The 27,950-nt window shown below is 53.9% G+C and overlaps 1 protein-coding gene across 1 annotated transcript in view; it reads left to right on the forward strand.

The window, feature by feature from the left end:
* The first annotated feature begins 7,595 nt into the window (after positions 1–7,595).
* PLD2 (phospholipase D2) overlaps positions 7,596–27,950 on the forward strand; it is a 476,181-nt gene continuing 455,826 nt past the window's right edge. Inside the window, exon 1 of the mRNA XM_086946231.1 lies at positions 7,596–7,734. The gene's annotated coding sequence lies outside the window, so the exon portion shown is untranslated. The remainder of the gene's footprint in view (positions 7,735–27,950) is intronic.

The following is a 27,950-nucleotide window of genomic DNA, read 5'->3' on the forward strand; positions in this document are numbered from 1 at the left end:
TGCATGGTTGTGTTGAGGTTCATAATTGTGGGGTGTACCCCCCTTTTCTCCTCTCCTGGCACACATTGTTCGCCACGCATGGTGGTGTGGAGGTTCATAATTATGGGGTGTACCCCCCCCCCATTCTCCTCTCCTGGCACACATTGTTCGCCACGCATGGTGGCGTGGAGGTTCCTAATTGTAGGGTGTACCCCCATATCCTCTTCTCCTGGCATACATTGTTCGCCACGCATAGTGGCGTGGAGGTTCCCAATTGTGGGGTGTACCCCCATATCCTCTTCTCCTGGCATACATTGTTCGCCACGCATGGTGGCGTGGAGGTTCCTAATTGTGGGGTGTACCCCCCTTTTCTCCTCTCCTGGCACACATTGTTGCCACGCATGGTGGCGTGGAGGTTCCTAATTGTGGGGTGTACCCCCCTTTTCTCCTCTCCTGGCACACATTGTTCGCCACGCATGGTGGCGTGGAGGTTCCTAATTGTGGGGTGTACCCCCCTGTTCTCCTCTCCTGGCACACATTGTTCGCCACGCATGGTGGCGTGGAGGTTCCCAATTGTGGGGTGTACCCCCCTGTTCTCCTCTCCTGGCACACATTGTTCGCCACGCATGGTGTCGTGGAGGTTCCTAATTGTGGGGTGTACCCCCCCCCCCCATTCTCCTCTCCTGGCACACATTGTTCGCCACCCATGGTGGCGTGGAGGTTCCTAATTGTGGGGTGTACCCCCCCATTCTCCTCTCCTGGCACACATTGTTCGCCACGCATGGTGGCGTGGAGGTTCCTAATTGTGGGGTGTACCCCCCTTTTCTCCTCTCCTGGCACACATTGTTCGCCACGCATGGTGGCGTGGAGGTTCCCAATTGTGGGGAGTACCCCCCTTTTCTCCTCTCCTGGCACACATTGTTCGCCACGCATGGTGGCGTGGAGGTTCCCAATTGTGGGGTGTACCCCCCCCCCATTCTCCTCTCCTGGCACACATTGTTCGCCACGCATGGTGGCGTGGAGGTTCCCAATTGTGGGGTGTACCCCCCTTTTCTCCTCTCCTGGCATACATTGTTCGCCACGCATGGTGGCGTGGAGGTTCCCAATTGTGGGGTGTACCCCCCTTTTCTCCTCTCCTGGCACACATTGTTCGCCACGCATGGTGGCGTGGAGGTTCCCAATTGTGGGGTGTACCCCCCTTTTCTCCTCTCCTGGCACACATTGTTGCCACGCATGGTGGCGTGGAGGTTCCTAATTGTGGGGTGTACCCCCCCCCCCCCATTCTCCTCTCCTGGCACACATTGTTGCCACGCATGGTGGCGTGGAGGTTCCTAATTGTGGGGTGTACCCCCCTTTTCTCCTCTCCTGGCACACATTGTTCGCCACGCATGGTGGCGTGGAGGTTCCCAATTGTGGGGTGTACCCCCCTTTTCTCCTCTCCTGGCACACATTGTTGCCACGCATGGTGGCGTGGAGGTTCCTAATTGTGGGGTGTACCCCCCTTTTCTCCTCTCCTGGCACACATTGTTGCCACGCATGGTGGCGTGGAGGTTCCTAATTGTGGGGTGTACCCCCCTTTTCTCCTCTCCTGGCACACATTGTTCGCCACGCATGGTGGCGTGGAGGTTCCCAATTGTGGGGTGTACCCCCCTTTTCTCCTCTCCTGGCACACATTGTTGCCACGCATGGTGGCGTGGAGGTTCCTAATTGTGGGGTGTACCCCCCTTTTCTCCTCTCCTGGCACACATTGTTGCCACGCATGGTGGCGTGGAGGTTCCTAATTGTGGGGTGTACCCCCCTTTTCTCCTCTCCTGGCACACATTGTTCGCCACGCATGGTGGCGTGGAGGTTCCTAATTGTGGGGTGTACCCCCCTTTTCTCCTCTCCTGGCACACATTGTTCGCCACGCATGGTGGCGTGGAGGTTCCTAATTGTGGGGTGTACCCCCCTTTTCTCCTCTCCTGGCACACATTGTTGCCACGCATGGTGGCGTGGAGGTTCCTAATTGTGGGGTGTACCCCCCTTTTCTCCTCTCCTGGCACACACCTTGTTGACCATGCATGGTTGTGTTGAGGTTCATAATTGTGGGGTGTACCCCCATATTCCTCTCTCCTGGCACACATTGTTCGCCACGCATGGTGGCGTGGAGGTTCCTAATTGTGGGGTGTACCCCCATATTCCTCTCTCCTGGCACACATTGTTCGCCACGCATGGTGGCGTGGAGGTTCCTAATTGTGGGGTGTACCCCCATATTCCTCTCTCCTGGCACACATTGTTGCCACGCATGGTGGCGTGGAGGTTCCCAATTGTGGGGTGTACCCCCCTTTTCTCCTCTCCTGGCACACATTGTTCGCCACGCATGGTGGCGTGGAGGTTCCTAATTGTGGGGTGTACCCCCCTTTTCTCCTCTCCTGGCACACATTGTTGCCACGCATGGTGGCGTGGAGGTTCCTAATTGTGGGGTGTACCCCCCTTTTCTCCTCTCCTGGCACACATTGTTCGCCACGCATGGTGGCGTGGAGGTTCCTAATTGTGGGGTGTACCCCCCTTTTCTCCTCTCCTGGCACACATTGTTCGCCACGCATGGTGGCGTGGAGGTTCCTAATTGTGGGGTGTACCCCCCTTTTCTCCTCTCCTGGCACACATTGTTGCCACGCATGGTGGCGTGGAGGTTCCTAATTGTGGGGTGTACCCCCCTTTTCTCCTCTCCTGGCACACATTGTTCGCCACGCATGGTGGCGTGGAGGTTCCTAATTGTGGGGTGTACCCCCATATCCTCTTCTCCTGGCATACATTGTTCGCCACGCATGGTGGCGTGGAGGTTCCTAATTGTGGGGTGTACCCCCCTTTTCTCCTCTCCTGGCACACATTGTTGCCACGCATGGTGGCGTGGAGGTTCCTAATTGTGGGGTGTACCCCCCTTTTCTCCTCTCCTGGCACACATTGTTGCCACGCATGGTGGCGTGGGGTTCCTAATTGAGGGGTGTACCCCCCCCATTCTCCTCACCTGGCACACATTGTTCGCCACGCATGGTGGCGTGGAGGTTCCTAATTGTGGGGTGTACCCCCCTTTTCTCCTCTCCTGGCACACATTGTTGCCACGCATGGTGGCGTGGAGGTTCCTAATTGTGGGGTGTACCCCCCTTTTCTCCTCTCCTGGCACACATTGTTCGCCACGCATGGTGGCGTGGAGGTTCCTAATTGTGGGGTGTACCCCCCTTTTCTCCTCTCCTGGCACACATTGTTCGCCACGCATGGTGGCATGGAGGTTCCTAATTGTGGGGTGTACCCCCATATCCTCTTCTCCTGGCATACATTGTTCGCCACGCATGGTGGCGTGGAGGTTCCCAATTGTGGGGTGTACCCCCCTTTTCTCCTCTCCTGGCACACATTGTTCGCCACGCATGGTGGCGTGGAGGTTCCTAATTGTGGGGTGTACCCCCATATCCTCTTCTCCTGGCATACATTGTTCGCCACGCATGGTGGCGTGGAGGTTCCCAATTGTGGGGTGTACCCCCCTTTTCTCCTCTCCTGGCACACATTGTTCGCCACGCATGGTGGCGTGGAGGTTCCTAATTGTGGGGTGTACCCCCCTTTTCTCCTCTCCTGGCACACATTGTTCGCCACGCATGGTGGCGTGGAGGTTCCTAATTGTGGGGTGTACCCCCATATCCTCTTCTCCTGGCATACATTGTTCGCCACGCATGGTGGCGTGGAGGTTCCCAATTGTGGGGTGTACCCCCCTTTTCTCCTCTCCTGGCACACATTGTTCGCCACGCATGGTGGCGTGGAGGTTCCTAATTGTGGGGTGTACCCCCCTTTTCTCCTCTCCTGGCACACATTGTTCGCCACGCATGGTGGCGTGGAGGTTCCCAATTGTGGGGTGTACCCCCCTGTTCTCCTCTCCTGGCACACATTGTTCGCCACGCATGGTGGCGTGGGGTTCCTAATTGTGGGGTGTACCCCATATTCTCCACTCCTGGCACACATTGTTCGCCACGCATGGTGGCGTGGAGGTTCCTAATTGTGGGGTGTACCCCCATATCCTCTTCTCCTGGCATACATTGTTGGCCACGCATGGTGGCGTGGAGGTTCCTAATTGTGGGGTGTACCCCCATATCCTCTTCTCCTGGCATACATTGTTCGCCACGCATGGTGGCGTGGAGGTTCCTAATTGTGGGGTGTACCCCCCTTTTCTCCTCTCCTGGCACACACCTTGTTGACCACGCATGGTGGCGTGGAGGTTCCTAATTGTGGGGTGTACCCCCCTTTTCTCCTCTCCTGGCACACACCTTGTTGACCACGCATGGTGGCGTGGAGGTTCCTAATTGTGGGGTGTACCCCCCTTTTCTCCTCTCCTGGCACACACCTTGTTGACCATGCATGGTTGTGTTGAGGTTCATAATTGTGGGGTGTACCCCCATATTCCTCTCTCCTGGCACACATTGTTCGCCACGCATGGTGGCGTGGAGGTTCCTAATTGTGGGGTGTACCCCCATATTCCTCTCTCCTGGCACACATTGTTCGCCACGCATGGTGGCGTGGAGGTTCCTAATTGTGGGGTGTACCCCCATATCCTCTCTCCTGGCACACATTGTTCGCCACGCATGGTGGCGTGGAGGTTCCTAATTGTGGGGTGTACCCCCATATTCCTCTCTCCTGGCACACATTGTTCGCCACGCATGGTGGCGTGGAGGTTCCTAATTGTGGGGTGTACCCCCATATCCTCTCTCCTGGGACACATTGTTCGCCACGCATGGTGGCGTGGGGTTCCTAATTGAGGGGTGCACCCCCCTGTTCTCCTCTCCTGGCACACACCTTGTTGACCATGCATGGTTGTGTTGAGGTTCATAATTGTCGGGTGTACCCCGCAGAGTCTCCTGGCCCAGACCAGTGTTGTCAATGGTCGTCACTGTGCGATGTGGCCTGGGGGCTTCTCACCACCCGAGACAGCCAGAATCAGTCAGGTTTGCAGGGTGGAGAGGTCAGCACAGAGATGGCTGGCTCTGGAGAGTAGGGGAGAGGCGTCACAGGGGAGAGGCGTCACAGGGGAGGGGCGTCACAGGGGAGGGGCAGCCATCGCTCTTTGCCTGGGGTGGGGGGGATCTTCTACTTACCTGGCCCAGTTCTATCCTCATGCAACAACTAGCTCTTATCGAAGCAGTTTGACCTCTTAATTTCTGATAATGCAGCAACGCGGCCTCACCACTAGATGGCAGCAGATACTTGAACTGCCTGATAAGAGGCTTGCATGAAAAAGAGAGTGGGCCCCGCATTGAGGTTTTAACCCGGGCCCCTGAATGTGGCCGGTGGGGGGGTGGAGGTTGTTGCTAATCGCGCCAGTGACTATCGCCCCTGTGCCACTTCTTGCTTCTGCCACCGTGCCCCCACCCTTTTCCCAGGCTTCCATGGGGGGGTGTGGGGAGGGTGCTGCTAGTCAGCCCAAACCCACAGGTTGTGCTAACGTCCTACAAATACCCAGATTTAGGGGGGGGGGGGGGGTCATGGGAGAAATACAGGCTGCCAAATAATGCTGCCGTGAGAGGCGAGAACCAGTGCACCCCGCAGTCACCTCTCCACCGAGGGGGTGAGGGGGGGTCATATCGATGCAAACACAGAGGGGCAGATGAGTCCCACCGCCCTGCCTCCATGTCCCCCCCGCCCCGCCCATGGGTGTACACATCCGTCACCTGCTCCTGGTACGTCATCCGGGGGTGCCCGTTTCACACTTACGATAGGACTTGTGTTACCAGCAGGGGGCTCCGTGTCACGGGGCCATTGTAGATCCACTTCAAACAAGAAAACAGTGCATTCTGGGAGTTGCAGTCCTGTATCACTTGCGCGCTTTTGGAAACCATGACGCGTTCAAGTGAAGACCCGAGGAGGACATTGGAACCGTGACATGGGGGGGCTCTGAACCCCAAGCCGGGCCGCTGGGGGAGGGGTGCTGCAGCCAGTGTGAGTACACGCCTGCTCCGGGGAGGGGGGGGGGGGGGCACCAAACACCCCAGCAGTGTAGGGTGGCTGCCACAGCCGGGGTGGGCGGTCTGCCCCTCCCTGCCACCCTCAGGGCTGCAGGGCGGGTCCTGGAGTGACTCAGGGGGTGAGCTCACGTCTACAGACTCAGTGCCTGGGACTGCCAACAACTTCAGCGTTGCCATGGAAATAAATCACCAACTTCAGAGCAGGATGACGTGCGCCCTCTTTATTCCAAAACACCCCCTTCCCGCCCCTGACTTGGGTGAGTTTTGGGAGACATGATCTGGCCTCGCGCCTCTCCCAGCCTCCACCCGAGCCAACCAATGAACAGCGAGAGCCCGAGCCCACCCTGGCTCGGCTCGGCTCTAACAGCCCCTGCGTGAGCCGAGCCCTAAAAATGCTTACCCTGTAAAACGAGCATCGTGTACAAATATAGTAAAGTTTTTTCAGAATAAAAATATTGAATTTCTTTGGCCGCAGTACATCAGGGCATTGAGAGGCCTTTATTAGAAGGGGCAGTTTGTCAACATGAACTTAGAAACATCCTGTCCCACCTTCATGACAATGAATGAACTGAGAGGGAAGGCGGGGGTCATGCGCGTGGTCTACATGCTTCTTAGAATTTATTCAATCAAACATGTGTTCGTCCAGCACGCGTCGCTTGCTGAACTGATATTTCAAGGTGATCTCGTAGCGATAATAAAGAACAAGGCGCCTGAAATACTCGCCAATGATCACACAATTTGTTCAAAACCTGGGATTGAGCTGGGATTTTCTAGGTTCACGTTGTGCATTTCAGCCACCCACCGGTGGCCTTTCTTTCTCCTGTTTTAATGCTGTGTCATTCCTTCTTGGCACACGAGGTTAGAGCGGGACAGCCGGAGGGAGCCACACGAAGGCTCGGCTCGTTCTGGGCCCGGGGCTCCAAGGTGACCTCGAGCCGAGCCAGAGCCGGGCATCTCGCTCGAGCTTGCAGTGCTTCTCTCGCTTCCCCAGTGCAGCTGCAGGGGCCCTCCCCGACCTCCAGTGCCCCTCCCTGGACTCCAGCAATGCCCTTCATGGTGCCAACCAGTGCAGTTCCAGTGCCCCCGTCTGGCCCCCGCAGTGCCCGCCCTCTTGTCCCCCTCTGGCCTCCACGGTGCCCCCTCCGGCCGTGCCCTCCCCGGCGTCCACAGGCGCAGCCCCGCCGGACCGGGCCTCCCCCGGTCCCGCCTCCCTGGGAAGAGGAGGCCGGGCCTCCATCCTTCCCGTGACACACCCACCCCAGAAGGAGCACCGCCCCCGCCCGTCCTGAGAGCGGTGCCAGCCCGGGAGACTGTGGAGGAGGCGAGAGAGGCCCGGAGGCTGAGCGCCCAGACGGCGGGGAGGAGCTCTGTGGGCGCTAGATCCGGAGAGTAGCGCTGCACCGCAGGAAGGAGCTCTGTGAGCGCTAGATCCGGGGTGCAGGCGCTACACCTGCTGAGAGGAGTTTGCTCACTAAAGCCGCTGTGTGGCGGGGGCCCGCATGAAGTTTCTGGAGGAACCAGCTACTTAAACGCTATTCCCGGAGTGTGGGCGCTATATTGCAGTGGCGACACCTGTACCAGGAAGGAGCTGCGTGGGCGCTATACTGCAGGAAGGCGCTGTACACGAGCTCCAGCCACAGTGCCGCTCTGTTGCCGTGGGAAGAAGCTATGTGAGCGCTACATTCGGCTTGTGGGCGCTATACTGACTGCAGTGCTGGGTTCCACCCGCAGATACGGCGGCTTCACCCCTCTGGGTCACCGCAGGGCTCAGGTAGGTGCCAATTCCTGCTTCGTGTAGCTGCGTCTGGCTTGAACCGACTTTTCAAGAGTTTTCCAGTTGTTTCAAGCTTTGCTTTGTTTAGTTTGGCGGCGCCTGGTCCTGTCGGCTCCGTGCGCCGGAGCCGGCGGTGCCGGGAGGGGGCCTGAAGCCCCCGACCCTCTCTCAACCAGTCACTCTGACCAATGGACCCTGGGATGCTGCAGGGGCCCGCCTCTTCCTCCGACACTTCTGGCAGCTGAACTACAGCACCCAGCATGCACCGCTGGTTCCCACAGTCAACCGCTAACCGGAGATTCCAATGTTCCCCGCAGATATGGACAGTTCTCCGGGGGTCTTGAATGCTTAGCCTTCTGGTACTTGCAGTTTTGTTGGTCGCCTGAAATGCAGACAGTTGGGTCTGGTGGGGCCCCACCCAGCGGTGCCAGGCTCTCGAGCATCTGTTGAGGGCTGGTGCCCCCCAGCTGCCCACCTGCCCTCCATCCTGTGCTTCAGCCTTGAGTGGCACGGTGCCCCTCCCTCTGAGAAGGGCCCCTCTCCCTCTCTTCTCTCTCCATCCCTCCTCTGCGTGTCTGTCTCTCTCTGGGGTGCTTCCCTCCCTGTTCTCTGTCTCTCTCTCTCTCTGCGGTGTCTCCCTCTTCTGCATGCCTGTCTCTGTCTGTCTCTTCCCCTTGAAGGGTCCCTCTCGGCTCTCTCCATTCCTCCTCTGTGTGTCTGTCTCTCTCTTCTGTCTGTCTCTCTCTCTCTCTCCCCCCCTTCTGTCTCTCGCCCCCCCCTTCTGTCTCTCGCCCCCCCCCCTTCTGTCTCTCGCCCCCCTTCTGTCTCTCGCTCCCCCCCCCCTTCTGTCTCTCGCCCCCCCCCTTCTGTCTCTCGCCCCCCTTCTGTCTCTCGCCCCCCTTCTGTCTCTCGCTCCCCCCCCCCCCTTCTGTCTCTCCTCTCTCTGGGCTGTTTCTCTCGTTGTTCTGTGTGTTTCTGTCTCCCTCTGACCCTCCCCTTCCTGTTCTGGGTCGCCCCCCCCCCCCTCTCTCTGGTTGTCCTTCCTGTTCTCTGTGCCCTTGTTTCTCTCCGGTTTTGTTGTCTCCGCACAAAAGGCTCTTGTTTCAAGTCCCTTCCGCCGAGAGAAGTTTGAATTGTAAGGATTACCCCTGACCCCTCCATCCCCCTCACCCCTCCATCCCCCTCACCCCCCTCCTCCAGACACCACCCGTGACGTCATCTACACACCCTTGGGCTGCCGGAGCATCTCCCTGTGGGGCTCTCATCGGGGTCAACAGTGCATGAACTCGCTCTGCTTCAGTGCTTGCCGCCCTAGAACAGTCCTGAGCACATCAAAGGTGTGAGATCTGACATGGTAAAGTGTCACGCCCTGCTGGGAAGTGCTGGTACAGCCCCAGGGCATGTACAGCATCCCTGCTGGGAAGTGCCAGGTCTGCCCCAGGAAATGTACAGCATCCCTGCTGGGAAGTGCCGGGACTGACCCAGGAAATGTACAGCATCACTGCTGTGAAGTGCTGGTACTGCCCCATTAATTGTACAGCATCCTTGCTGTGAAGTGCCGGTACAGCCCCAGGGCATGTACAGCATCCCTGCTGGGAAGTGCCGGGACTGACCCAGGAAATGTACAGCATCTCTGCTGTGAAGTGCCGGTACTGCCCCATTAATTGTACAGCATCCTTGCTGTGAAGTGCCGGTACTGCCCCATTAATTGTACAGCATCCTTGCTGTGAAGTGCCGGTACAGCCCCAGGGCATGTACAGCATCCCTGCTGGGAAGTGCCGGGACTGACCCAGGAAATGTACAGCATCTCTGCTGTGAAGTGCCGGTACTGCCCCATTAATTGTACAGCATCCTTGCTGTGAAGTGCCGGTACTGCCCCAGGGCATGTACAGCATCCCTGCTGGGAAGTGCCGGGACTGACCCAGGAAATGTACAGCATCCCTGCTGGGAAGTGCCGGTACTGCCCTATTAAATGTACAGCATCACTGCTGTGAAGTGCTGGTACTGCCCCATTAATTGTACAGCATCCTTGCTGTGAAGTGCCGGTACAGCCCCAGGGCATGTACAGCATCCCTGCTGGGAAGTGCCGGGACTGACCCAGGAAATGTACAGCATCTCTGCTGTGAAGTGCCGGTACTGCCCCATTAATTGTACAGCATCCTTGCTGTGAAGTGCCGGTACTGCCCCATTAATTGTACTTTAAACCCACAATGGTGGCTGGGCCCAATGGGAGAGAGGGTAGGCAGGGCCACAATAACGTGAATCAAAAGGATTGCCTATGCCTTCAATTTAATGAATTTCAACCCTGAATGATTGAGGATAAACAATACATTTATTAGTTTATCCCGACAAAACTTTTTGTCACTGAATCAATTTTCATTATACAAAAAACAGACAAAGAATTACCATCAACTTCATTTCTAGCCATACGTATTTCAAAAAACGATATGTGCATATTTACAGTGAAAGAGTTTAAATCAAGAACATTGCATTTAATCATACGTACATGGACACAATAAATCAATTAAATGCAATGTTCTTGATTTAAACTCTTTCACTGTAAATATGCACATATCGTTTTTTGAAATACGTATGGCTAGAAATGAAGTTGATGGTAATTCTTTGTCTGTTTTTTGTATAATGAAAATTGATTCAGTGACAAAAAGTTTTGTCGGGATAAACTAATAAATGTATTGTTTATCCTCAATCATTCAGGGTTGAAATTCATTAAATTGGAGGCATAGGCAATCCTTTTGATTCCCATTAATTGTACAGCATCCTTGCTGGGAAGTGCCGGGACTGCCCCAGGAAGTGTACAGCGTCCCTGCTGTGAAGTGCCGGTACTGCCCCATGAAATGTACATCATACCCGCTGTGAAGTGCCGGTACTGCCCCATGAAATGTACATCATACCCGCTGTGAAGTGCCGGTACTGCCCCATGAAATGTACATCATACCCGCTGTGAAGTGTTGGTACTTCCCCTTAAATGTACAGCATCCCTGCTGTGAAGTGTTGGTACTGCCCCTTAAATGTACAGCATCCCTGCTGTGAAGTGCCGGTACTGCCCCATTAAATGTGCAGCATCCCCGCTGTGAAGTGCCGTTACTGCCCCTTAAATGTACAGCATCCCCGCTGTGAAGTGCCGTTACTGCCCCTTAAATGTACAGCATCCCCGCTGTGAAGTGCCGTTACTGCCCCTTAAATGTACATCATCTCTGCTGTGAAGTGCCGTTACTGCACCTTTAATGTACAGCATCCCCGCTGTGAAGTGCCGTTACTGTCCCTTAAATGTACAGCATCCCTGCTGTGAAGTGCCGTTACTGTCCCTTAAATGTACAGCATCCCCGCTGTGAAGTGCCGTTACTGTCCCTTAAATGTACAGCATCCCTGCTGTGAAGTGCCGTTACTGCCCCTTAAATGTACAGCATCCCCGCTGTGAAGTGCCGTTACTGCCCCTTAAATGTACATCATCTCTGCTGTGAAGTGCCGGTACTGCCCTATTAAATTTACAGCATCCCCGCTGTGAAGTGTACAGCATCCCTGGATTATCCTAGGATAAACCAAACCCAATTTTCTGTTTAATTAGGATTAGCTTTATCTAACAGGCTAGCAGGAGGATTAGTGCAAACTTGATAAATTTCTTTTTGAATGTTAGGAATGTACATAAATGTATATATTTGCACCTTGTAGGATAAAGTTCCTTGGTATTTGTAATTTATGTTTGGTTTATTGCATATGAAGTATTATACGGCTTGGGTATGAATGTAGTATGCTTGGAGAAGTCTGTTGGATGTGATTGTGTTGAATTTCTTTGGTATTTTGTACAGTCAATTTGTGGGTTGTCGTGAAATATATTTTGTATATATAAGAAAATGTCAAAGCATCTTTTCTAAAAAATGAAATAAAATTTATAAAAGAATAAAAGCAATTTATAAGCTTGAGGGTATAGTGATGCGCTATTCTTATATCCGCTGAGATTAAGTCTAATAAGTAGCAGCAGTATTGGCAATTGTTTTTGGTAGTTGTATTAAATATACAGCATCCCCGCTGTGAAGTGCCAGTACTGCCCATTAAATGTACAGCATCCCCGCTGTGAAGTGCCGGTACTGCCCAGGAAATGTACAGCATCCCCGCTGTGAAGTGCCGGTACTGCCCCATTAAATGTACAGCATCCCTGCTGTGAAGTGCTGGTACTGCCCCAGGACATGTACAGCATCTCTGCTGTGAAGTGCCGGTACTGCCTTTTAAATGTACAGCATCTCTGCTGTGAAGTGCCGGTACTGCCCCATTAAATATTCAGCATCTTTGCTGTGAAGTGCCGGTACTGCCTTTTAAATATACAGCATCTCTGCTGTGAAGTGCCGGTACTGCCCCATTAAATATTCAGCATCTCTGCTGTGAAGTGCCGGTACTGCCTTTTAAATATACAGCATCTCTGCTGTGAAGTGCCGGTACTGCCCCATTAAATATTCAGCATCTCTGCTGTGAAGTGCCGGTACTGCCCCATTAAATGTACAGCATCCTTGCTGTGAAGTGCCGGTACTGCCCCATTAATTGTACAGCATCCTTGCTGTGAAGTGCCGGTACAGCCCCAGGGCATGTACAGCATCACTGCTGTGAAGTGCCGGTGCTGCCCTATTAAATGTACAGCATCCTTGCTGTGAAGTGCCGGTACTGCCCCATTAAATGTACAGCATCCTTGCTGTGAAGTGCCGGTACTGCCCCATTAAATGTACAGCATCCTTGCTGTGAAGTGTCGGTACTGCCCCAGGACATGAACAGCATCTCTGCTGTGAAGTGCGGGTACTGCACTATTAAATGTACAGCATCCCGCTGTGAAGTGCCGGTACTGCCCTATTAAATATACAGCATCTCTGCTGTGAAGTGCCGGTACTGCCCTATTAAATGTACAGCATCCCCGCTGTGAAGTGCCGGTACTGCCCTATTAAATGTACAGCATCCCCGCTGTGAAGTGCCGGTACTGCCCTATTAAATGTACAGCATCCTTGCTGTGAAGTGCCGGTACTGCCCCAGGACATGTACAGCATCTCTGCTGTGAAGTGTTGGTACTGACCCAATAAATGTAGAGCATCTCTGCTGTGAAGTGTTGGTACTGCCCCATTAAATGTACAGCATCCTTGCTGTGAAGTGCCGGTACAGCCCCAGGGCATGTACAGCATCTCTGCTGTGAAGTGTTGGTACTGCCCTATTAAATGTACAGCATCCCCGCTGTGAAGTGCCGGTACTGCCCTATTAAATGTACAGCATCCCCGCTGTGAAGTGCCAGTACTGCCCTATTAAATGTACAGCATCCCCGCTGTGAAGTGCCGGTACTGCCCTATTAAATGTACAGCATCCTTGCTGTGAAGTGCCGGTACTGCCCCAGGACATGTACAGCATCTCTGCTGTGAAGTGTTGGTACTGACCCAATAAATGTAGAGCATCTCTGCTGTGAAGTGTTGGTACTGCCCCATTAAATGTACAGCATCCTTGCTGTGAAGTGCCGGTACAGCCCCAGGGCATGTACAGCATCTCTGCTGTGAAGTGTTGGTACTGCCCTATTAAATGTACAGCATCCCCGCGGTGAAGTGCCGGTACTGCCCTATTAAATGTACAGCATCCCCGCTGTGAAGTGCCGGTACTGCCCAGGAAATGTACAGCATCCCCGCTGTAAAGTGCCGGTACTGCCCCATTAAATGTACAGCATCCCTGCTGTGAAGTGCTGGTACTGCCCCAGAACATGTGCAGCATCTCTGCTGTGAAGTGCCGGTACTGCCTTTTAAATGTACAGCATCTCTGCTGTGAAGTGCCGGTACTGCCCCATTAAATATTCAGCATCTTTGCTGTGAAGTGCCGGTACTGCCTTTTAAATATACAGCATCTCTGCTGTGAAGTGCCGGTACTGCCCCAATAAATATTCAGCATCTCTGCTGTGAAGTGCCGGTACTGCCTTTTAAATATACAGCATCTCTGCTGTGAAGTGTTGGTACTGACCCAATAAATGTAGAGCATCTCTGCTGTGAAGTGTTTGTACTGCCCCATTAAATGTACAGCATCCTTGCTGTGAAGTGCCGGTACAGCCCCAGGGCATGTACAGCATTTCTGCTGTGAAGTGTTGGTACTGCCCTATTAAATGTACAGCATCCCCGCGGTGAAGTGCAGGTACTGCCCTATTAAATGTACAGCATCCCCGCTGTGAAGTGCCGGTACTGCCCCAATAAATATTCAGCATCTCTGCTGTGAAGTGCCGGTACTGCCTTTTAAATATACAGCATCTCTGCTGTGAAGTGCCGGTACTGCCCCATTAAATATTCAGCATCTCTGCTGTGAAGTGCCGGTACTGCCCCATTAAATGTACAGCATCCTTGCTGTGAAGTGCCGGTACTGCCCCATTAATTGTACAGCATCCTTGCTGTGAAGTGCCGGTACAGCCCCAGGGCATGTACAGCATCACTGCTGTGAAGTGCCGGTGCTGCCCTATTAAATGTACAGCATCCTTGCTGTGAAGTGCCGGTACTGCCCCATTAAATGTACAGCATCCTTGCTGTGAAGTGCCGGTACTGCCCCATTAAATGTACAGCATCCTTGCTGTGAAGTGTCGGTACTGCCCCAGGACATGTACAACATCTCTGCTGTGAAGTGCGGGTACTGCACTATTAAATGTACAGCATCCCTCTGTGAAGTGCCGGTACTGCCCTATTAAATATACAGCATCTCTGCTGTGAAGTGCCGGTACTGCCCTATTAAATGTACAGCATCCCCGCTGTGAAGTGCCGGTACTGCCCTATTAAATGTACAGCATCCCTGCTGTGAAGTGCCGGTACTGCCCTATTAAATGTACAGCATCCTTGCTGTGAAGTGCCGGTACTGCCCCAGGACATGTACAGCATCTCTGCTGTGAAGTGTTGGTACTGACCCAATAAATGTAGAGCATCTCTGCTGTGAAGTGTTGGTACTGCCCCATTAAATGTAGAGCATCCTTGCTGTGAAGTGTTGGTACTGCCCCATTAAATGTTCAAAAGGGGGTGGTGATGGACGGAGCATCTGAACCAATCAAACACTCACACCCAGTCAACAGATCTGGGTTTAATCCATCACTGTTCTTTAGCTCACTCTGCCCCCCCAGTTCAGACATGGCATTATGCAAATCAGTCTAACCCTGTGCCTCATGGGAACAGTCCAGCCCAAGCTTCCTAGGACAGGTTTCTGGCGTACGGAACCAAACGATCTGGGTTTAATCCATCACCTTTTAGCCCACGTCTGACCATGTGCCTCATGGGAACAGTTCAGCCCGAACTGCCAAGCCATGTCTTTCCTGGACCGGAATCAAGCATCCTAGGACCGGGTCTTCAGGCAGGGTAGCTTGACTCCAGTGGTGTGGAGAGCCTGGGACTCATGTCTGAGCATACCCAGCCCACTCGGGGTGACAAATGCAAAAACAACAGTTGATGGACAGACAGCAGAACAATGTCCTACATTCGCCCCAGTACAGAGATCTGGGCCTAAATCCATCGTTTTTTTGCACTTCACACCACCCCAGTTCAGACATGCCATATGCAAATCAGTCTGACCCTGTGCCTCATGGGAACAGTCCAGCCCAAACTACCAAGCCATGTCTTTCCTGGACCGGAATCAAGTTTCCTAGGAGCGGTTTCTGGCTATCAGCCTTCTTCAGCCCGGCTTGCTTGAATCCAGACGTGGGTCCGTGCTTACTTTGCCACTGGAGTCATGCTATCCTGGCTGAAGACGGCTGGAATGCCAGAAACCGGTCCTAGGAAGCTTGCTTCCGCCTGATTTCCCCCCCCCCCCCCCCCCCCCCAAAAAAAAACCCGCCCCTCCCCTTTCACATGTCCATGTACATTTTTTTCCTGTTTAGCCCCCGGTCACAAACATCTTTGCATCAGAAGGTGCGGACAGACTGAGGCCGCTGTTTATTCTGTTTACTTGTTATTGCACTGAAGTCATGGATACTTTCTCCACCTTTTAAAAATAAGAGAATGAGTTTGATGGGAAAATAAATGTACTGTTTCTTTTTACTCAACACTATAATAGGGTGACCAGATTTTTAAAGTAAAAAACCGGGACATTTCACAAAAATAGAAGGACTACAAATTTACTTCAAGTAATGAGAGTGCTCCCCAGCAGAGAATTACAGAATAGGCAGGAAGAACATAGATAAAATGCAATTTTAAAGCCCAGTAGCTTGCCTGTTAATTAAATGGCTTTCTTGAAACAACTGCTAACTATCCCTGCTTTGTAAAACATAAAAAACACATTCCACCGTTTTCAGTCGACCCTCTCCAAAAACGGGGACATGAGCTAAATTTCTTGAAATTTGCTGGGACTGCAAGATAAAAACAGGGACCGTCCTGGCAAAACGGGGACGCCTTGTCACCCTACACTATAAAAAGTTGCGCATCGCTTTCCTTCTTTAGTATTTCAACAAAGGTCCTTCAGGGGTCAGGCGACACTTCTATTCTTGCACTGTTTTCACACCCCGCTTTCGCCCTCCGACTGCTGCAGAGACGGCCATTGTTTAGGAGGCGCGTGGCACACAGTGCAACAGAGGGCGCTGGGATTTGCCCTAGTCTCTGTACTCTGGCCCTAGGGCTCCATCCGGGTCCGGGCCTCTCAAACAGGGGCACTCTGTCGGGGTGGCAAGGTTGGACCCAGGCCGTGCGGAGGATGGCTGCCCTTCTCACCCGCACACCGCCCTTTTATTACTGACCTCTGACCTTTGAACCTGCTCTGTTGCCTCCAGGCAGGAGGGTTCCCGGACCTGAAATGTCTGCTGGCCTCCTGTGCCGCCTTAACGCCCTGGGTGGCTCTTATGGAAGGCTTTCCATATCACACAACGTGGGCACAATATTCCAGTTCGAGGCTTTCCTGTAATAACCCAATGCATTATGGGAGCGGTAGTCCTAGTTCAGCCCCAATTGGGTCAAATATTCGAAAGTTCTATATTGCAGGGGTTTTAGAATTTGGATAGGATTTGGTTCCGATGACCACGGAGCCACAGTAGGCATTGCGTTGATTCTACTGGCTCACATCGGGGCCCCGGTCCTAGTCGGGGCAGGGTCTCGGAGATCAGTGCATGGGACTCCGCGTGCCCTGGTTTTCCGGGCCGCCGGCAGGCGCTGCGTTGATTTCCTAGTCCGCATGGGGCTGGTCGTCAGGAGTTTCTCCCGCATCGAATAAAACAGCTGCCAGAAGAGCATAATGTCGATTTTGCTGTTTATTTTAGTTCTTCACAACTTTCTGTAGCAGGAACAACCTCCAGGGGCCCAGGACTGGCATAGGTACCCCCAGGCCGGTCAGAACTCCCAGCAGTAGAGTCCAGGGGAGTTGTGGGTGAAGTCTTTGTGTCTCTGAGACTTCGGAACAGAAGGCCAGCTCACGCAAGCATGTACAGATTCTTCTCAGGCAGGTTTTACGGCAAAGTCCAGTCTTCGTCCTCTCTTTGGCAAATGCAGCAACTGCAGGCTAACCCAGCAAAGCAACCCACAGAAAAGGGGCGACTCCTCCTCACAGCTTTTCTGCTCTTCTTCCTTGTTTGGGGTTCCTCTTGAGTCCAGTAGTAATCTAAAATTATGGGGTTTTAGGTCCAATACTGATATTTCTTTTCCCTTTTAAGTCCTTGTAAGAAAGCCTCTCTTGCTCAGTGAAAAAAACAGTTATGTCCTCTCTGGTCAAGCCAAGCTACAGGGGGTGGAGCAGCCACAGCCTATACAGGTGCTAGCAACGGCTCCTCCCACCTCTCATGCACAGGATGACCCCTCAGCAAATGCCGGCCACACCTCAGCTCTGTGTCTGTGAGTGTCTGGAGTGAATGCACCAACAGCCCACAAGCAGGCAGAAGCACACAGGATGGTTAAGCAAGAACATGCCCACTTTCTGAAAGTGGCATTTTAAAACACAGAATATAAAAACCACCTACACTTAAAAGGTGTGTTAAGTTCAGAGAGCCCAAACTCCAAATCTCTAGCTGTTCCCTATTGAAAGTTACACTTGTAAAATGTTACAAGGTAGCTTCACTGATAGCCTATGGGAGAGCTAGTACTTGCAATAATGAAAAACGAAATTGACAGTATTCATCAGGACATGTAAAACACACCAGTACATGACCTAGTTTCATATACACTGCACCCTGCCCATAGGGGTACCTAGCTCCTTTGTCAGAGGTGACGTATATGTAAAGAAAGGCATGCTAAGGGCCTGCAAGTAGGTGCACTTGCCAGGTAAACATGTCACTCCAAAACTGCATTTGCAGACACTGCAGTGGCAAGTCTGAGATACCTTTTCAGGGCTACTCCTGTGGGTGGTACAATCGGTGCTTCAGGCCCACTAGTAGCATTTGATTGACAGGCCCTGGCACACATGGTGCACTGTACTAGGACCTTACCAGTAAATCGAATATGCCAATCACGGAGAACCAATCCTAATTTTCAAAGGGAGCAGGTCTACTTTGGCACTGATCGGCAGGGGTAAAGTGCCCAGAGTACCGAAACCAGCTAATACAAAACCCAGCACAAAGTAAAAAATACAGGAGGCAGAGGCAAAAAGTCAGGGGAAACCACGCCAAGGATGCCAGGTCAAAATAAATAAATACAAATGTTATAAAATTGACCAAATATATATCTATATTTATATATAGATGTAAAATCATTCTCCAAAAAGCACCTCTGAGCCTCACTCTTTTTAACACAAAAATGGATATGAGACCTTAGCCCATTCTCTGCTGCAGAACTGGTTTCCTGAATTTACTGAAACCCCTGTCATCGAACGGAGGTTTTTCTGTCGCCTTGAGAGTCTAGTGCAGGGATGCCAGAAGCCAGCACCCAGCTCTGAAAAGTGTTCCGTCTCAAGTGCAGGTCACCACTGTCCCTTTTACGGGCGGGTCAATCTCTACAGTCTAATATCCAAGGTCACGGTTGTGATGTTTACAAACATTGCTGTTATTACATTAAACAGATTCACTGTTTTATGTCCATTAAAAGTAGGTGAGTCACGAAAGTTTCTGTTCTTGAAATTTGGATGTGGTTCTACCATGTTTGGGAATCCATGCCCCCGAGCAGCGATCCTCAAACCGCGGGTTACAACCCACTGGTGGGTCGTGAGATGATTCTGGTTTGTCATGAAAGACCAAGCAAGGATCTCTGCGTCTTCTGACAAATTGCAGCTTCAGTTTTAACACGGGGACTGGTGTCTACAAACTCCTTTCACTTTGCAGTCAGAAAAAGTTAAGTGAATCGTGACAATCTTGCTGGGGCACAGCGAATGTGAAAGGAAAAACTAGGATTTTTTTTGTAACACACAACAACATGTTAATACCTGTAAATGAACCATACGCGTTCAGCAGTTAGGAAAATGAACACATTTGTTTGTAATTGTGAAGTTTGATTAAATTAAAGATTTTAATAGAAACAAAACCAATCCAGGCACTTCCTGTGGAGATGTGCAAATAGTGAATATTCACTGAAACCTGATTTGCACACCTTCTATTCTGGTGCAATTAAGTTTCATCAGTAAAACTATACATCTGTGCAAAGTAAGTGGCCATTGCAATGGAAAATGCGCTGTCTGACAGTGATGTTTAGTGACATTAAACAATCACCAATCATCATTAACCCCCTTCGCTGCGGCGGCTATTCCGCCGCAGCGCTAAGGGGGCGGGGCGCCCGCTCCGTCACCAGCCTCGGTTGAGCTGTGCTGATGACGGAGCGATTACGTCATGGCCCGCCCCCCTCCATAGAACGTTCAGCGCAGGCGCGAAATTCGCGCCGCGCATGAGCGGCGAGCTGGCCATGATGGAACCACTCTGTCATCAGCACAGCGCACCCGCAGCTGATAACGGAGCGGTTCCGTCATCAGCGTGCAAGGGGTTGAAGCTAGGTAGGGTGCGCAGGTTTGTTGTTCTAAAAAGTGAGCTATGGTTCTAAACACTTTAGGAAGCGCTGCCTTAGAGGATGACCACAGATGACGTGGCAACGGAGAGCGAGACGGGGGCTCCGAGGAGCGTGTGGTCTTTGAGAAAGAAAGCAGCTGACGTACACTGCCATGGAGGGCTATACCAGATGCGGTTTGGAAAAATAGTTCCCTGATGTCAGCAGGGGAAGGATACACTCAACCAATCGAAAACAAGTGTGAAATCGAAATGCTCTGGAAGTGGGAGAAGAGAAGGCACCAAATCAGAAACCGCAAAGTTAAGTGGACAACCAAGACTGGAACATGCAAAGCGCCTCTAGGGTCGAAGCATTGATTTCAATTCTGTGTCCCTGACAGACACTTGAAGCGGTCTGTACAGAGGGTCGGTGGACCACTGTAGTGTGCACTCCTTGCCAGACACCTACATCTGGGCAAGCAAAAGGCGAGAGGCTGCGGAGGGGTGAAGACCAGGCATGGGAATGACTGATGTGATGTCAGGGGTCATCATGTGCATGAGGGTATCTCTGCCTTGCTTAGCACAGGCGCCCATGTGCGTCACCTAGAAACATCTGGGGCCAGATGTTTGTGGGTGAGGGTTTGTGATAACTAAATAACCATTTTTGAGATTTAACATTTGGTCATTCATTTGAAACACCTATGTACGAGAGTGTGCTTTCCACTTCTGTGAGTACCAGCGGGTCTCAAGTAGACCTACCTCATGAAGGGTGAAGGTAGAGGCGGCGCTTCCAGGATTGATGCACATGGCCGACATTGCGACTCAGTGAATAAGTACACGGTGGCAGAGGTGGAGAGGGGTAAAGTTTCTCGTACCATACAATCTTGTTTGGATGGGAAGGTCGAGTGGTTCAAACCTGGGGAGATGAGCACAGACACTGCTAGTTATTTTGATATAAAGATGGTGCAGGCATCTGTGCCCTCGCCTATGTCTTCAGATCACAAAGCGTTTAAGAGGGCGTTCGTCAATGACGCTTTATGCTTATTCGCCGCCACTGAAGGTCGGACGTCATCAGACGGGGAGACAGTTCACTCCTTACACAACAGTAACTCTGAAAGGTAATGCCACATCCTTGAGTATTCTTCCATTCCATTATGTCCCACCTCAAGCAATCCTCTATGTATTGCAGTACCCAGATCATATTTTATTCTTGTCACTTCAGAGTCTCCTATAAACTTTTTTTTATTCACCTGCTCCTTCATGAGACTTTCCAAACACTGGTGTGCTTAAAAACAGAACACTGAGCACACGTCCCACACAGGTCAGATGTTCGTATAGTTGAGAATCTCCGAGCTCGAAAGTGTTCCAGCCACACTAGTAAACAATCGTAGTCCACAAAAAACATGTAACAATTGATGGATAAAGAATTACAGTTCCGCAAAGCGATTATGACCTGGTTGTTTAAGCAATACCTCTAAGGCCTGGATAACCCGTAACAGTGATATGACCCCTTAGCGCTGGGAAGCCTTAGGGCAGCCATGCGCTTTATAAATCCGTAATAATAACACTCACCCAGCACAAGTCAAATATTCTATATAGCTGTTTGTTATTTAGTTTGTATTTCACATTGGAGTGTTGAGCCAATGTTCCCGAACAGCTGGACAGATTTAAAGATGAAAAAACTAGTAATACACTCCTGCAGAATCTGACAGCCGACATAAGAGGCAATTCTACCATGTAAAAAAAGAATAATTGTGAGATATAAAAGGCGAGGTAGGAGGGGCTGAGAGGAAGTATGTGAGGGAAGAGAGGCAGAGACGAATGACTAGTGAAGGGACAGGTGGGAAAAGATAGAGAGCAGGGAACCATGAAGCGAAGAGGTTGGATAGGGAGTGAACCGAGAGATTATCTGAGGGTTTGCATTGTAACATTGACCTTTCCATCCCAAATCTGATGCACCATTCTTTTGAACATGTGGCCCTGCTCTGCTCTACTGTTTCCCTCCTCATGCACCGCAACGCAGCAACGTCACCTGCTGTGCTGTGGGAAATGTTGGCAAATCTATCCCTCAAAGATTTGGCACAGTGGATTCTGGAATTAGCGCACATCGGTCCTGTTATGTAGGCATTACTACTTGTGCGCTTTGTTTTCCATTAAGTGGAAATTTTGCATTAGAAATTTTATAGAAACATTAATTACAATAAAATTTGACGCTAGTGCTGTTCCAGAAGGTGTGGGAATATTTGATGTCGTGCCCCCTCAGTAACCCGCTGAGCTCGCCACAGGAATAAACCATTCTTCGATCTGCATGTGGCACATGATGCTTCGCCGGTGGCGCGCTAGCCCTCTGCGCTACTTTAGGAGAAAACTCCAGGCTCTCAAACAATTTTTTTCTCTCCAACAGGATAAAAAAAATGATGTCGTGGTAGCAATCCTACAGCGCAGAGATACCCCTTGGGGGTGATTCAGGCGCTTTACAAATAAATAAATCAAATCAACCGATACATTGATCACCAGAGTGAAAGTGACGTTTTAAGCCTACAAAGTGCTGGCGCACAAGTGATCTTAAGGCTGTGCTTTTAACCCTGTAAGAAGTGTCTAATGCAACCCCCGCCTCCACAGAGCTTGGCCCCTGGTGAGGGGACGGGCCCCTGTCCAAAAGCAGAAGGCCCCGCCTGGCTCTGGCAGGGGTCCCAGCAAATGCTGAACTGCACAGAGAGGCCCGTTATCATTCGGTATGTGAGAATCAGGCCAGCATAATGGGCCGACCGCAGCCTGTGCCAGGGGGGGAGGGGCGGCTGAGGGCCCCTGAGATCACAGCAGGCGCGCGAGCTGGCCCCGCAGTGAGACTTAGAGAGCTCTGGGGCTGAAGCAGGGGGATAGCTCGCTCCAATGTCCAGAATTACGGACAAAAGGCGCCCGTGGAAGACATCCTCATGGCCAAGAGGCCCAAAGATTGGGTGGCAAAGGGTAACACAGGCCCCTGCAGCCCCTGGGGAGCTGCCCCCTCAAGCTCCAGGGGGCCCCTCAGCACAATACTCTGGCTGGAGTGTTCCTTTTTGAGTCTGGAGGGGGCCCCTCCACGTACCTTGCAGGGGGCCCTCCAGTTTTGTCATGCCAGTGATGGCGGTCCATGAAATTTACAGACGGTTGGTCACCTTCGGTTCAGGGAGCGGGCAGAGGTGCCTGGCACAATGCTGCATGTGTGCCAGCTGGGCTGCGGTGGGGGTGACGGGTCACTGCTATGGAAGGGTTGCTACAAGGTGGGGGTGAAGGGTCACTGCTATGGAAGGGCTGCTACAAGGTGGGGGTGAAGGGTCACTGCTATGGAAGGGCTGCTACAAGGTGGGGGTGAAGGGTCACTGCTATGGAAGGGCTGTGTTAGACGGGGACCCAGAGGGTCGGCCGAGTACAGGGGGAGAGGCCTCCGGTGAGGGCCGTCTCCGGCGATCGTACAGACAAGTAACTTCCCCCCCACAAATGGACTCCACACAAGGATGAGATCTGCACACTTTATATAGGGTTCTTGAGGCAAGGTTATCAACGATACAGTGGGGTCAGGACACGAGGACCCTCCCAATTCTAGTCTCTGTAGGGTAAGGGGTAGCGGGACAGTCTTGGTACCGGTCCGGTACAGGTGCGGCCAGGAGGAGCTCACAATTCTCGAGCTCAGGGGTCTGCAAGGTCGGGCCGCGGCAGCGCCAGCAGGCTAGGATGATAGTACTCGGCAAGGAGGGCCGCGGCAGTGCCAGCAGGCTAGGATGGTAGCTTCAAGTTGCAGAGGGCCGCGGCAGCGCCAGCAGGCAAGAGCGATGATTCACAAGGTCGGGCCGCGGCAGCGCCAGCAGGCTAGGATGATAGTTCTCGGCAAGGAGGGCCGTGGCAGCGCCAGCAGGCTAGGACGATGGTTCTCGGCAAGAAGGGCCGCGGCAGCGCCAGCAGGCTAGGATGATAGTTCTCGGTAAGGAGGGCCGCGGCAGCGCCAGCAGGCTAGGATGATAGTTCTCGGCAAGGAGGGCCGTGGCAGCGCCAGCAGGCTAGGACGATGGTTCTCGGCAAGAAGGGCCGCGGCAGCGCCAGCAGGCTAGGATGATAGTTCTCGGCAAGGAGGGCCGCGGCAGCGCCAGCAGGCTAGGATGATAGTTCTCGGCAAGGAGGGCCGCGGCAGCGCCAGCAGGCTCGGATGACTTCACGTTGCAGAAGGCCGTGGCAGCGCCAGCAGGCAGGATGACTTCACGTTGCAGAGGGCCGCGGCAGCACCAGCAGGTCCCGACGAAGATGCACGTTGCAGAGGGCCGCGGCAGCGCCAGCAGGCTTCGGAGAGGGTTCGCAAGGCAAGGCTGCGCCAGCAGTCCGTCAGGGATGAGTTCTTCAAGGTGTCTCTCGACTCCAGGATACAACTGCCTTCCTGCTCTGGAGCGCCCCAGTTATAGGTCTGGTCTCCTTTGATGTCCGGACCCTCGCACTTGGAGTTCGGGAGGTCCGGGATGAGGGAGTCCAGACACCCAGCAGGGGGTGGAGCCAGCGCCCGGGGAGGCTGGGGGCGATCGACACCTGGCGGGGGAGAGCCATCAACACTCCTTTCTCCCATTGACCTGCCAAGTGGTCTCCTCACCTCCTGGGTGGATAGTGGTGCCTCGATGTCGGGGCCTGGCCAGGCCCAGGGTTGGGGTCGAGCCGAGGCTACGCGGCCTCGTGATGTAGTGTCCAAGATGGCGGCTGGGCCGGGGCAACGGTGCTGATGGAGGCCCGGGCCAGCCGATACGGGGGTGTTCGGTAGCAGGCGTCCCGTTTGGGACGGGTTGCGGGTTGCCTCGGTGGGCTGTCGGGATGGTTCCTTCTGAGGATACAGGGAGAGCCGGTGTCCGGGCCCTATCAGGCGGGGAGGGAGCGGGCCTTCCACGAGGCCTGTCCAACATGCGTCCCCCCCAGCTGAAGGCAGGGAGAAGTCACCCATCCTCTTGGGTACTCTCCTCGCCAAGGCGGAAAAAGCGTGACAGGCCGTCCTCGTTGGCGTGGTCCTGGCCAGGACGATGCTCCACAGTGAAGTCCATCCCCTGTAATGAGATAGACCATCGCAACAGTTTTGGGTTCTCCCCCCGCATTTGCATCAGCCACTGCAGGGGTCGGTGGTCTGTCTGTACCCTGAAGTGAGTACCGAAGAGGTAGGGCCGGAGTTTCTTGAGGGCCCACACCACTGCGAAGGCCTCCCGCTCGATGGTGCTCCAGCGCTGTTCTCGAACTAGCAGGCGTCGGCTGATGAAGGCCACTGGCTGATCGACTCCCTCGGCGTTGAGTTGAGAGAGGACCGCCCCAATGCCATGGTCTGAGGCATCTGTCTGGACTATGACTTCCCGGCTGTAGTCGGGGGCCTGGAGCACTGGGGCTGTGCACATGGCGGTCTTCAACTTCTCGAAGGCCGCTTGACAGTCCGGAATCCAGTTGACTGTTTTGGGTTGTTTCTTGGATGTGAGTTCTGTGAGGGGCCCCACAATGCTGCCATAGTCCTTTACAAACTGCCGGTAGTATCCGGTGAGCCTCAGGAAGGCTCGGACCTCGGTTTGGGTGACAGGTGGTTGCCAGGACTGGATGGCAGCGATCTTGAACTGAAGGGCGGCTACCAGACTACTCCCCACTTGGTGTCCGAGGTAGGTCACGGACCCCTGGCCAATCTGGCATTTGCTGGCTTTGATGGTGAGGCCGGCCTGCTGGAGGGCGTGCAGGACTTCCCGGAGGTGGTGGAGGTGGTCTGCCCAGTGGCGGCTGTACACAGCAATATCGTCCAGGTAGGCGGCGCTGAATTTTTCGAGGCCCGCCAGTACCTGGTTCACGAGTCGTTGGAAAGTAGCTGGAGCGTTTTTCATGCCGAATGGCATCACTTTGAAGTGGTAGTGGCCATCCGGGGTAGAGAAGGCGGATCGTTCTTGGGCCCTGGGGGTGAGGCCGATTTGCCAGTAGCCCGCCGTTAGATCAAAGATGCTCAGGTAGCGGGCAGCCCCCATGCGGTCAACCAGCTCATCTGCCCGGGGGATGGGGTGAGCGTCGGTTCTGGTAACGGCGTTCAGGCCCCGATAGTCCACACAGAACCGGAGCTCGGGGGCAGCGCCCGGGGCGGCAGCCTTGGGGACCAGTACGACTGGGCTGGCCCAGGGGCTGTCGGATGGCTCGATCACTCCTAACGCCAGCATTTTGGTGACTTCGTTCTGGATGCAGGCGCGTACCCGATCTGGCACCCGGTACGCCCTGTGTCGAATGGGTGGAATATCCCCGGTGTCCACGTCGTGAAGGCACCAGGGGGTGACCCCGGGGGTGAGGGAAAACAGGTTGGCAAATTGTAGCAGGAGAGCTCGGCAGTCTTGGCGTTGCTCCGGGGCCAAAGCGTCGGAGAGTCTGACCCCTTCCACTGAGCCATCTTGTTCACGGGTCCTCAGTAGGTCAGGGAGAGGCTCGGAGTCTTCTTCCGTCCCACTATCTGTTGCCATCAGTAGGCTGAGTTCCGAGCGTACGAAGTGGGGTTTGAGTCTGTTGGCGTGGAGGACCCTGAGGGGGTTCCGGGGGGACTCCATGTCGATCAGGTAGGTGACGGGGCTCTTGCGCTCTATCACCTTGAAGGGTCCTGTCCATTTGTCCTGCAGGGCACAGGGTTCGACCGGGGACATCACCCAGACTTGTTGTCCTGGTTCGAACTCGATGGAGGAGGCATGCTGATTGTACCATTTCTTCATGTCCTCTTGGCTGGCCTCAAGGTTGGCTTTGGCGAGCTCCCTGAATCGCCGGGTCTGGTTGCGGAGGGTCAGGAGATATTTGTACACATCTGGAGGAGTCTTCTGGGGGGCCATCTCCCATCCTTCCTTGACCAGGCTGAGGGGACCCCGGACTGGGTGTCCGTACAGGAGCTCAAAGGGGCTGAAGCCGAGGGATTTCTGGGGGACTTCTCGATAGGCGAATAGGAGGCACGGGAGCAGCACGTCCCATTGGCGACGTAGGGGCTCTTCCAGGCCCATGATCATTCCCTTGAGAGTGCGGTTAAACCGCTCGACCAGTCCATTTCCTTGCGGGTGATAAGGGGTTGTGAATTTGTAGGTGACCCCGCACTGCTGCCAGAGAGACCTCATGTACTTCGAGATAAAGTTTGTGCCCCTGTCGCTGACGACTTCCCGAGGGAAGCCCACTCGAGAGAAGATCCCCATCAGGGCTCGGCCCACCACGGGGGCTGTCACGGTTCGAAGGGGAATGGCCTCGGGATAGCGGGTGGCGTGGTCGACCAGGATGAACCGGTGCCCCTGCGCCGTTCGGGGGTCCAGGGGCCCCACAATGTCTATTCCCACCCGTTCGAACGGGGTGGTGACGACGGGAAAGGGTTGCAAGGGTGCTTTGATCTTTCGGCCGCTCTTCCCGCTGGCCTGGCAGGTGGGGCAGGCCCGGCAGTAGTTGGAGACATCATTTCGCATTTTGGGCCAGTAGAAGTGAGTTACTAGGCGGTTGTACGTTTTGTCTTGCCCCAAGTGCCCAGCGAGGGGGACATCGTGTGCCAAGTTCAAAAGGAAGTCTCTGAAGCGGAGGGGTACTACCAGCACCCGACTGGCCCCCAGCTCAGCAATTCTTTGCTCACTGTAGAGCAGGTCATTGTCCCAATAAATCCAGTGGGCCCCTGCGGTGTCTCCTGCGCTCTGGGCGAGGGCTTGCTGCCGGAGTCCCTCGAGGGAGGGACAGGTTCTCTGCTCCTGTCGGAATTGTTCCTGGGTGGGATCACCCTCTTGACGCCATGGGGCCAGTTCGGGAAGGTCCTGGAGTCGAACGGGCCCTTCTTCGTTTTGTTCGGGGGGATTGGCCCTCAGGGCGATTCCCTCTGGGACGATCGGGGGAGGAGGCTCTGGCCATTCTGGTTCTCCTGAACTGGGGATGTCGCGGGCGGTCATGGACCGGGTCCTTATGCAGGCCCACTCAGGGAGGCCCAACATCCCCAGTGTTGGACAGGCCACATGAAGGGCCGCTCCCCCTCTGCCCGACCAGACCCGAGCCCGGTCCCTCAAGTGTCCCACACCACCACTTCACGTTTTCCGTCCCCTCCGGGACCCTTGCCTCTGAACATATCGACCTCGTGGGCCCGATCCACTACTGGCCCGCGCGCCCAGCCTGGGCGCCATCTTGGACACTCCGCCACGAGGCCGCGTGGCCCCCGATCGACCCCAACCCTGGGCCTGGCCAGGCCTCAGACATCCCGGCACCACCATCCACCCAGGAGGTGAGCGGACTACTTGGCAGGTCAATGGGAGAAAGAGGTGTCGATGGCTCTCCCCCGCCAGGTGCCGCTCGCCCAGGGCGCTGGCTC

This window comes from Lissotriton vulgaris, chromosome 12 (genome assembly GCF_964263255.1).
Source record: "Lissotriton vulgaris chromosome 12, aLisVul1.2, whole genome shotgun sequence".
NCBI classification, from domain to species: Eukaryota; Metazoa; Chordata; class Amphibia; order Caudata; family Salamandridae; genus Lissotriton; species Lissotriton vulgaris.